General features: G+C 46.7%; 1 pseudogene; it reads left to right on the top strand.

The window, feature by feature from the left end:
* Positions 1-531: 531 nt before the first annotated feature.
* On the top strand, positions 532-4,486 carry LOC119333549 (annotated as a pseudogene).
* Positions 4,487-12,110: the final 7,624 nt, after the last annotated feature.

The following is a 12,110-nucleotide window of genomic DNA, read 5'->3' as shown; positions in this document are numbered from 1 at the left end:
GGGGGGCCTCGGGTGTCCGGTCTATTCGATATCGGCCAGACTGATGGGCCGTGAAGACAAAACAGAAGACTATCCCCCGTGTCCGGGTAGGGCTCCTATATGCGTGGGCGGCAAGTTTGGTGTCCGGATGTACTATTTCCTTCCTCTACAAACCGATTCTGTACAACCCTAGGCCCCTCCGGTGTGTATATAAACTGAATGGTTTAGTTCGTAGTGGCTATCAGAACAATCATAGGCTAGACAGCTAGGGTTTGGCCATTACAATCTCGAGGTAGATCGACTCTTGTAACCCCTATACTCATCGAATACAATCAAGCAGGACGTAGGATTTTACGTCCTTAAAGAGGGCCCGAACCTGGGTAAACACTGTGTCCCCATTGTTCCTTGTTACCATTGATCCTTAGACTCACAGCTTGGGGGCCCCTACCCGAGATCTGCCAGTTTTAACATCAACAGTGCCTTCACATGCATGCCCCCCGTGACACTCATTGGGTTCTGGTGAAACATATTCTCCGGTATATACGTGGCACCATGGCTATGGGTCTCACCCTGACGGCTTCCTCCAACACCGACCTCGTCGCCTACTCTGACACCGACTTGGCTGGGTGCCCCGACACTCGGCGCTCCACCTCCGGCTACTGCATCTACCTTTGGCCCACTCTAATCTCGTGGTCGTCTAAACGACAACCCATGGTTTCACGATCGAGCGCCGAGGCCGAGTACAGGGTTGTGGCCAATGCCGTCGCAGAGTGCTCCTGGCTACAACAGCTATTTCAGGAGTTGCTATGTGAGGTTCCCAAGGCCATGATTGTCTATTGTGACAACGTCTCCGCGGTCTACCTTTCCACCAACCCTGTTAATCATCGTCGGACGAAGCATATTGAGCTCGACATTCACTTTATCCGGGAGCACGTTGCACTTGGTCGTGTTCGAGTCTTGCATGTACCCATCGATCAACAGTTCGTCGATGTCATGACGAAGGGACTACCTACCTCGAGTTTCGATGGTTTTCGGTCCAGTCTTTGCGTCTCCGGCGATGCTTCAACTGCGCGCAGGGGGGGGGGGCGTTAAGCACGGTTGTCATTGCATTTATATCTGGCGGCTAGGATCTTTTGTATTTACTTTCTAGCTTAGCGATATCTCCCGATCATATCCCTATATAGCGGATACGGTTGAGATCTCGCAGCCCTTATACCTATATATGTGCTTAATACATGATCAATGAGAATTATCGATGCATGCAATCCTCCTCTTCCTAACTTACAACAGCAATGGCAGCTAGGTCATTGCTTCCGGCCCGTTCTCCTCCTGGGCCTCCTTTTAAGCTGCGCTGGCTCCAGCCCTCCGCCGGAGTGGTTTGCGCCTGTGGCATGTCCGACTGGCACCGTCACCAACGTGTATGGCTCTTTCCCGGACCGCACCATCTGCCGCGCAGCCAACGCTACGTTCCCACGCACCGAAGGGGAGCTCGTGGCCGCCAGGTGAAGCCAAGGTGAAGGTGGCCACCAGGCACTCCCACAGCTTCCCCAAGCTAGCCTGCCCGGGCGGCCGCGACGGCACGATCATCAGCACGGAGCGGCTCAACCGGGCGGTGAGCGTCGACGCAGCCAAGGTGCTGATGACCTCGAGAGCGGCATGGTGCTCTGGGACATGATCCACGCAGCCACAGCAGGGCAAAAGGCACAAATTTGACCTTGGATCGAAACTATTTCACAAACTAAACTGTTCTTGAAAGTATTTCACCCGACTGACCTTTAATGTGCAGCGCCTGACAGCAAGGCGCTACACTCTATTGTGCAACGCCTAACACTTAGGCGCCACACTGTGCAGCGCCTAGCTCAAAGGAGTTGCACTACACTGTGCAGCGCCTAGCTGTAAGGAGTTGCACAGTAGAGTGCAGCGCCTTGTTGTCGGGCGCTACATAAAAGGGTCAACAGTATGAAATAAAGCAGTTTAGTTTGTGAAATACTTTCGCTTTGAGGTTAAATTTGTCAATTTTGCCCCGCAGCGGTCGGTCTGGCGCTGCCGCACTCGCCGTCCTGGTATGGCCTCACCATCGGGGGGCTGCTCGTGACGGGCGCGCACGGGAGCTCGCTGTGGGGAAAGGGCAGCGCCGTGCACGAGTACATGGTCGGGATGAGGATCGTGACGTTGGTGCCAGCGAGCCAGGGATTCGCTGTGGTCAGGGAGCTCGGCCACAAACACCCAGACCTCAACGCGGCCAAGGTCTCCCTCGGCGTTCTTGGCGTCGTCTCACAGGTATGAACCCTACGTGGCTACAGGTGTATGTGTGTACTGTGAAATGTATCAACTGCTGCATCTATGGAGATTAACCACTACGGAGTAGTACCATCTTATTGCTTTGGAGTGAAAGACAAGTTTACTTAACTATGGGTTTTAATTGGATTTAATTAGCCGTCGCTGTTTGTTCACGTACGGTTTTTGCAAAATCCCATTCTCTCCGGTGAGGTTTCGCCTAGGTCTTGAGCCATTCGACTTCTCCACCTGTAGGTTCTCACGTCTATATGTGGTGAGATTATATCAGCTCAGTGCGTCGACGTAGACGCAACGAAAACTCAGGCGGCTTAAATGTAGAATGGACTTTGCCGTTAACTAACCCTTCTTTGGTGTCATATGAAGGTTACTCTGCAGCTGCAACCAATGTTCAAGCGGTCGGTCACGTTCGTCGAGCGCGACGACTTGGACTTCGTGGCACAGGTGGCTCTGTGGGCCGATCGGCACAAGTTTGGCGACATGACGTGGCTGCCACGGCGGGCCAAGGTCATCTACCGCGAGGACGGACGCGTTGATGTCTCGTCGCCTGGCAATGGCCTCAACAACTACCTCGGTTTCCGCTCTAACCCGACGCTCGGGCTTATGCCAGAGTCGCAGAGGAATGCCTAGAGGAGGACCGTGACGACATCGCACGGTGCCTGGCGGCGCTGGTGCCCGCAGCGACGTTCAAGCTGCAGGGGTACGGCTTCACGAACGACGGCTCTTTCTTCACCGGATACCCGATGGTCGGGTACCAACACCGCATCCGGGCATCTGGGACATGCATTGACGGCAAGGAGGACGGGCTCCTTTCCTCGTGCCCGTGGGACCCACGCATCCGGAGCTTCTTCTTCTACAACTCTGGCTTCAGTGTTGCGCTCTCCAAAGCTCCGGCGTTGGTTGCCGACATGCGGCGACTCTGTGACCTCAACCCGTGCACCTTATGTGGTTTGGACGCCAAGATGGGTGTGCTCGTCCTATGTTAGGGCCTCATCTACCTACCTCGGCAAGGTGGAGGACTCGGTCGACTTCGACATCACCTACTACCGGAGCTACACTGAAGGCACGCCATGAGCGCATTATGATGTAATCGACGAGCTCGAACAACTAGCTTTGCGAAAGTACAATGCCGTCACACACTGGGGCAAGAACCACAACTTTGCCTTCGACGGTGCCATGACCAAGTACGCAAAGGCTGGCGAGTTCCTCAAGGTGAAGGAGAGGTATGACCCTGACGGGATCTTCTCTAGCGAGTGGAGCAACCAGGTGCTTGGCATCAAGGGACAAAAATTGTCCAGAAGGGTTGCGCCATGGAAGGGCACTGCATCTGTTGATGAGTGGTTAAACAATGATGGTCCTTATGAGCTAATTGTTCTACACGCATCTGCTCTCATGAGTCGCACTATGCGCCAGAACCGGGCTATTTCTGTCGAAACGGGAAAGGTGTATGCAGAGGCGAGGATTTGCTCGCTCCAACCTGCCTCTGGCAACACGCATACCAATCATCAGGATGAACTGTGATTGAAATAGATAATTGAAACTCCATTTTACAACAAAGGAAGATAATAGAAGCTCGATGTATGGGTCAAGAAGCTCTGCAATCTAATGTTGAAGTAGTACATTTTTTTGTTAGTGGTTTGTTAATATTCTTCACTTTCTTCCATAGAATTATCCCTATGTAGGCTTCTATAGATTTATCTCCATGTTTGTTTCCCTCGAATTGTTGTATGTGTACTTTACTTCACGTTATGTTTTCATTCATTTTTAGTTCCATGTGTACTTACTTCACTTGCATTACGCAAAAGATGTTATTGTCAGCAATATTTTGGATACGGCGCGGAAAAAATGGTTACCGGGCGGTAACCATAAATCCCCATACCCCGCGAAAAATTGCCTTAAGGCATTTTCAACACGGACCCTCAAACCACCCGCAGCCGTCAAACGCGGGTGTGTATCAGTTCGCTTGGCGGTCCGGACGCATGTTTTCCCACAAACCGAAGACAAATTGAGGGCTTCGCGCACGTCTGGACCGCTGTCACGCCCACGTCTGATTGCCCTAACCCACTAAAAAGCCCCAACCCTCGCTCGCGTGCGCTTCCCACCCGGCGCCAGCTGCGCATTCATGTCGCTAGAGAGCAGCCGATCTGCATTGACACCAACGCAGATCGAACGTGACCTCTAACTATCGTCATCGAAGCTGCGCGATAGCTGAGAGAGCGTCGTCCATTGCACACCTGGCTGAACACGCCTCCTCGCCGTTGGAAATATGCCCTAGGGGCAATAATAAAGTGGTTATTATTATATTTCCTTAATCATGATAAAGGTTTATTATTCATGCTAGAATCGTATTGACCGGAAACTTAAATACATGTATGGATACATAAAAAAATACCGTGTCCCTAGTAAGCCTCTACTAGACTAGCTCGTTGACTAAAGATGGTTAAGGTTTCCTAACCATAGATATCTATTATCGCTTGGCAACGGGATCACATTATTAGGACAATGATGTGATGGGCAAGACCCACCCGTTAGCTTAGCATATGATCATTCAGTTTATTGCTACTACTTTCTTAATTTTAAATAAATATTCCTTCGACCATAGGTTCATGCAACTCCCGAATACCAAGGAATACCTTGTGTGCTATCAAACGTCATAACGTAACTGGGTGATCATAAAGGTGCTCTACAGGTATCTTCGAAGGTGTCTATTGAGTTGGCATGAATCGAGATTGAGATTTGTCACTCCGTATGACGGAGAGGTATCTCTGGGCCCTCTCGATAATACAACATCACAAGAAGATTGCAAGCAAAGTGACTAAGGAGTTAGTTACAAGATGATGTATTACGAAACGAGTAAAGAGACTTGCCGGTAACGATATTGAACTAGGTATGGAGATACTGACGATCGAATCTCGGGCAAGTAACATACCGACAGAAAGGGAACTATGTATGTCGTCATAAAGGTTCGACCCATAAAGATCTTCGTAGAATATGTAGGAACCAATATGGACATCCAGATGCCGCTATTGGTTATTGACCGGAGAAGCATCTCGGTCATGTCTACATCATTCTCAAACTCGTAGGGTTCGCATGCTTTCGACCGGATGTTGTTTAGAGTCCCAAATGAGATCACGGACATGACGAGGAGCTCTGAAATGGTCCAGAGGTAAGGATTGATATATGGGATAATAGTGTTTGGTCTCCGGAAGGGTTCCGGAATTCACCGGAAGGGGTTTTGGATGTTTTCCGAAATGTTCAGATACGAGATCACTTTATTTGGGCCAAGAAGCAATTTCATAGGCACCCTTAAAGGAAACAAATTCTTCAATTTGTTCAATATCATAATAATTATAAACACCCTTGACATAACAAAATAAGATTCCATTATCCTTAAACTCACATTGGAAGGAAATGAGTTTTAGAGTCTTCAAAACAACAAATAAAACCATGTATTGCACATAAATTCCAAGCATAACAATGCAAACTATTAATATGATGCCATAAAGTTTCCCTTTTGAGATAAGCGATGTGTAAGTGCATCTGCCACCCCTAGTTGGTTTTGGAGTATTCACGACAAACCTAGTTGAGGGACTAATGTGTTTGTGAGAATTGCAGGATAACACAGGTAGAAGTCCCTCATTGATTCGGTTTTACTACCAGAGATGACCCCTAAAAATGTATGAAGACATTGAAGACAAAGGTGGTATATGAAGATATTCACATTGAAGACTATGACAAAAGAAGACACGTTATGAAGCCTATGGAGCTCGAAGACTTAGATCTTTCGTAGTTCTTTTTCTTTTGTGTTGAGTCATAGGAACCACCATACTGTTAAGTGGGGTCCAGGAGAACCAGTCAGAATGACTGAAGTGATGCCTAAATCAAAAACCTATGTCTTCGAGCGAAGACAATGAGAGCGAATCTTGTCCAGAGCCGGACAAGTCAGCTTTGCTTGTAGCCCAAGTAAAGTTGCCATGAGAGTTTGAAATCTGACCGTTGAGACACGTGTCAGTTCCTTAGTGACCCAGGGTCATTTCGGACAAATCAGGTCGGGTTGCCAAGTGGCTATAAAAAGCCCACCCCCTACAACCATAAACAGTTGGCTGCTCAGATTTCAGTGCATGGCTTTTGTCGTTTGAGAGCAACCCACCTCGAAGCCTTTGAGAGAAAATTCCTAGCAAGGAGAAAAGCCCTAACCACCCAGAGCCAGAGAACATTGGGCATCACTTAAGTCTTCTTGTCTGTGTGATCTGAAGACTTATTACACTTGAGGACTGTGAATCCTCCAGACGGTTAGGCGTCGCGTTCAGAGCATCCAAGAGACATTGTGGATTGCCAGTGAACGAGGTCTGTGAAGGTTTGGGAGTCTACCTTGAAGACTTACCAGAGTGATTGGGCGAGGACTATGTGACCTTAGCTCAAGGAGAATACGGTGAGGACTTGGTGTCCTGAGCTGCGTGTTCAGGACTGGGTGTCCGGGACTGTGTGTCCTCAGGTTTAAATACCTAGCCGCTCCAACCAGACGTACAGTTGTCACAGCAATTGGAACTGGTCCAACACATCATTGTCTTCAACGAGTCACTGGTTTCATCGTCACTTCCTTTTTCTTACTGTTATTCATTGTGACGCCATTGCATGCTTGCTCTATCTTTTGTCTTCACAACGTGAATGTATGATCTGTTTGGCTTCATAACTTCTTCCTACCTGATCCTTATTACACTGCAGCTGTTTGTCTTTGTGCTTTCACTCTATTGAATACTTGACCATGGCTTGCCTAGTGTAATTTAACTTCCGCTGCATAGTAATAGGCAAAATCTTCACTGTTTGTCTTCATAACTCCCACGTTTTGAAGACTCTCATAAAAATCGCCTATTCCCCCCCCCTCTAGTCAATATAACGCACTTTCAATTGGTATCAGAGCAAGGTGCTCCCTTGTTCTGTGTGATTCAGTTTAACCACCTGGAGTTTTGGCTATGTCGACTGCAGGGATAATCAAAGTCTCCGCTGCGTGCCCCGTCTTCGATGGAACTGAATATCCCTACTGGAGGAATAAGATGTGCATGCATCTTGAAGCCATTGAAGTCGACCTATGGTATGTCGTCGAGAACGGCGTTCCCAAGGCTGGAGAAGGTGTCACTGCTGCTGATGTCAAGAAGTTCACTCAACTGGACTCTACTGCCAAAAATATCATGTGTGGTCATCTGACAAAAGGACAGTATGGCCGTGTGAGTGCCTTGAAGACATCCAAGCTGGTCTGGGACTGGCTCTCCAAGGTCAATGAAGGCATCTCAACCCAGAGGGATCAGAGAATCAGTGTTCTTCGCAACCTCTTCAACCGTTTCAAGCGAAATGACAATGAGAATGTCCAGCACACATTTGACCGGCTCACTGACATCACAAATGAGCTTCAAGCCCTCGGCGCCACTGAGATCACCAAACATGAAATTGTCAAGACGCTGCTGAGATCACTTGATAGTTCGTTTGACATCCTAGCCCTGATGATTCAAGAACGTCCTGATTTCAAGACACTCGATCCGTCTGACATACTTGAGAGGCTCAACACACATGAGTTTCAGCTTTCTGAGAAAAGAGATATCTACGGTCCAAACTATGGGCGAACTCGTGCCTTGAAGGCAAAAGCTATTTCCTCATCTGAAGAAGAATCTGACAGCAGTTCTGATGATCATGAAGACATTGGAAGGGAACTTGCAATGCTAGTGAAGAAGTTCCAAAAATTCACCAAGAAGAAAGGCTTCGGAAAATCTTCATGATCAAGCTTAAGGAATGATGAAGCTTCTGCTCATGACTACAAGAAGAAAACATGTCACAAGTGCAAGAAAACTAGACACTTCATCTCTGAGTGTCCACAGTGGGACAATGAGAACAGAAGGAAGAAGAAGAGCAAGGAATATGATTCTGACGACAAAAAGAAGAAGAAATACTCAAAGTCTTCTTCCAAGTCTTCCTCAAAGTCTTCATCACACAAGAAGAGCTCATCTGGCAAGGCACGTGCGTTTGTTGGCAAGGAAATGGATTCAGAGGAGGAGTCCGCTTCTGAGGAGGCAGAGGTGGAGTCTGAGGAGGAGTCTGATTCTGGCATTGCTAGTCTGGCTACAGCATACGTTGCCAAGTCCATCTTCAACACTGAAAACAATGACTTCATCACCGACACCGATGCAAATGACAAGAACGACTCCACTCCTACCTACTGCTTCATGGCACGCGGTGCCAAGGTAAACACACGCACTACTCGCTATCAAACATATAGTGACGATGACTCTGACTGTGATTCAAAACCCAGCTACAAAACACTTGCTAAAATTGCAACTGAACAACAGAAAGCTATGGAACATATTCAAAAACTTTTAGACAGAAGCGATGATCTGTTGGGTGCTGAAATGACTCGATCTGAATCCTTAATTGAAGACATAAAAAATCTTCACGTTAAGTATCAGGAACTTGAAGATCGTCTTGATACTCTCTCAACAACTCATGAAAAGCTTTCCTATGATTATCTTCAAAGGAAGCAAGAACTTGAGAAATTGAGAGCGGCTCATGAAGATCTTCAAAAGGAAAACGAGTCACTTCGCGCCGAACAGATCAGTTCAGCTCAGGAAGGATTTGAACCACCATGTCTTAAATGCATTGAGCGTGATAATGCTACTTCTGTTGCTGAATGTTCCACTGCTACTGCTGTTGCAATATCTTCAACTATTGATGTGGTAACTAACCCCTCTGCTGAGGATACCACTGCTATTGCTGATGAGAATGCTAGGTTGAAGACATTGCTTAAAACAGGGATGTACAAAAGTCTTAAAGGACATCGGACATTATGTGATGTCCTCAAGAAGCAGATTCTGAACCGAAACCCTAGGAAAGAGGGTGTTGGGTTCATAAGGAAAATAAATGCAGATGGCTCCTACTGGAAACCTGAGCAGTACCCCAAAACCACATGGGTTGCTGCAAAGGAACTTTCAGCAGATCCATCCAATTTATCTGGCTTCACTTGTGCTAACCCCATTATCATTGATGAATCCTTTGATGCAAACTATAAACTGTTTAAGAATCAGAATGGTGAAGTGTTTGCCAGGTATATTGGTACTAACTGCAGGAATGGACCTCCTATGAAGAAGATCTGGGTTCTGAAAAAGTGTCTGGAAAATCTTCCTGTGAATGTCTTCATGACACCTCACTTGAAGAAGACAAACCTCAGACCAAAGGCTTCATACAAACAGAGGACTCACCTGAGTCACACTAACGCAAATGTTTTGCAGGGAAACCATACTCAGGCATATGAATATGAGAGAGGTTCATCGAACCGTCATGTTCATATGACCAAAAATTATTCTGCTTATTCCTATGAGTATTATTGTCCACCTGCAAGACTGTTTGCTAAGGCTTCAAAGCCAAAATTCTCAGATGCTGCACTTAGACTTATTGCTTCTAAGCCACCCTTGAAGATGTGGGTGGTTAAGAAAGCTTAACTCTTTTTTGCAGGGAAAGGTCTCCAGCAGAAAAACAAAATCTTCTGACGCTATTGCTGGGGACCTTAAAAATCTTGTAGGGCGCAAGATAAAGTGCCCGAATGGCATCATTATGTACTTCGTTCCTGAATCGCATGCTACTCTCCCTATTAGTCCTAACCTGGATCTAAGTTTTCGTAACCCACTGGTTCGTCAAATGTTTTTGCTTCACAATTCTCTTCGTGAAGCCTATCCCCCTAACTGCACTGTAGGGTACGACACCAGCGTCTTCAAAGTCTTCAGAATGGATTATTGACAGTGGGTGTACAAATCACATGACTGGCAAAAGAAGCCTTCTTATGGACTCAACCTTACGTCCATCCGACAAGAGCCACATCACATTTGCTGACACTGGTAAGAGTAAGGTATTGGGTCTAGGTAGAGTTGCAATCTGTCTGTCTCAATGCTTTGCGATTTGAACATGATCATAATGTTTGGAAAATATCGTTGTCTAGTACTAATGGAATCTGACAAGTCTCTAGTGTTTGAAGGGTATCGAAAAGATGATCTGTATGTGGTAGATTTCTCAGCAGGGCCACAACTTGCGGTATGTCTTCTTGCAAAAGCTTCAGAATGTTGGCTTTGGCATCGAAGGCTTGGGCATGCTGGCATGAGGAACCTCCACACCCTTGCGAAGAAGAAGCATGTCATAGGCATCGAGGGCGTCAAGTTCAAGAAAGATCACTTATGCGGTGCCTGTGAAGCAGGGAAGATGACAAGGGCAAAACATCCTTCGAAGACAATCATGACTACTACTCAACCCTTCGAACTGCTCCACATGGATCTTTTCGGTCCCACTCACTACTCAACTTTTACTACTACTGCTTGCCTCTATGGCTTCGTCATTGTTGATGATTACTCTAGATATACTTGGGTGCATATAATCCTTTATAAGACTGAAGTGCAGGATGTCTTCAGACGCTTCGCCAATCGTGCTATGAACAATTTCGGCGCCAAGATAAAGCACATCAGAAGTGACAATGGCACTGAATTCAAGAACACTGGCCTTGATACATATCTTGATACCTTGGGCATCACACATGAATTCTCAGCACCGTACATGCCACAGCAGAATGGCATCGTCGAACGCAAGAATAGAACACTCATTGAGATGGCCAGAACAATGCTAGATGAATACAAGACTCCAAGAAAATTCTGGACTGAAGCCATTGACACTGCATGCCATACAATCAATCGAGTTTATCTTCACAAGCTTCTGAACAAGACATCTTATGAACTCCTAACTGGCAAGAAGCCAAATGTCAGTTACTTCAGAGTATTTGGCGCAAGGTGCTGGATCAAGGACCCACACCACACCTCAAAATTTGCACCAAAAGCACATGAGGGCTTTATGCTTGGATATGGAAAGGATTCGCACTCCTACAGAGTCTTCAATCTCTTTCATTACAAAGTGGTTGAAACAGTGGATGTGCAGTTCGATGAGACAAATGGTTCACAAAGAGAGCAACTGCCAAATGTGCTAGATGAGATTCTAGCTAGTGAATCAATCAAGCTAATGGGAACTGGAGAGATTATACCTTCTGAAGCTCATCCTGAAGAAGAACTTATCATCTCAGCACCTGATCAACATGAAGACAATGCTCAGCCTGAAGACATTCCTCCCAACAACAACACAGATCAGCAAGAGCAAAGTCTTCGCCCCGTACATCCTCGTGTTGCCAATGAAGTGCAGATTGACAGAATAATTGACAGCATCAATGCACCTGGTCCACTCACTCATTCAAGGGCAACTCAGCTAACAAATTTCTGTGGGCACTTCGCATTCGTATCAATATCAGAACCCAAGAAAGTTGAAGAAGCCTTCATGGAACCTGAATGGATTTAAGCTATGCAAGAAGAGATTCAACAGTTTGAACTGAATAATGTATGGAACTGGTCAAGCGTCCTGATCCACGGAAGCACAACATAATAGGCACCAAATGGATATACCGCAACAAGCAAGATGAGCATGGACAAGTTGTCAGAAACAAAGCTCGTCTCGTTGCTCAAGGATATACTCAAGTGGAGGGCATTGACTTCGATGAAACATTTGCTCCCGTGGCTAGGCTTGAAGCCATATGCATTCTGCTGGCCTATGCAAATCATCATAACATACTTCTATATCAAATGGATGTGAAAAGTGCCTTTCTCAATGGCAAGATTGAAGAAGAAGTGTATGTTGCACAACCGCCTGGATTTGAAAATCCAAAACATCCTGACATGGTATACAAGCTCAACAAGGCACTGTATGGCCTCAAACAAGCTCCTAGGGCCTGGTATGACACACTCAAATACTTCCTGAAGAGCAAAGGC

The sequence above is a fragment of the Triticum dicoccoides genome, chromosome 7A (assembly GCF_002162155.2).
Source record: "Triticum dicoccoides isolate Atlit2015 ecotype Zavitan chromosome 7A, WEW_v2.0, whole genome shotgun sequence".
In the NCBI taxonomy this organism is placed as follows: domain Eukaryota; kingdom Viridiplantae; phylum Streptophyta; class Magnoliopsida; order Poales; family Poaceae; genus Triticum; species Triticum dicoccoides.
This window is presented reverse-complemented; position numbering and strand designations above follow the sequence as displayed.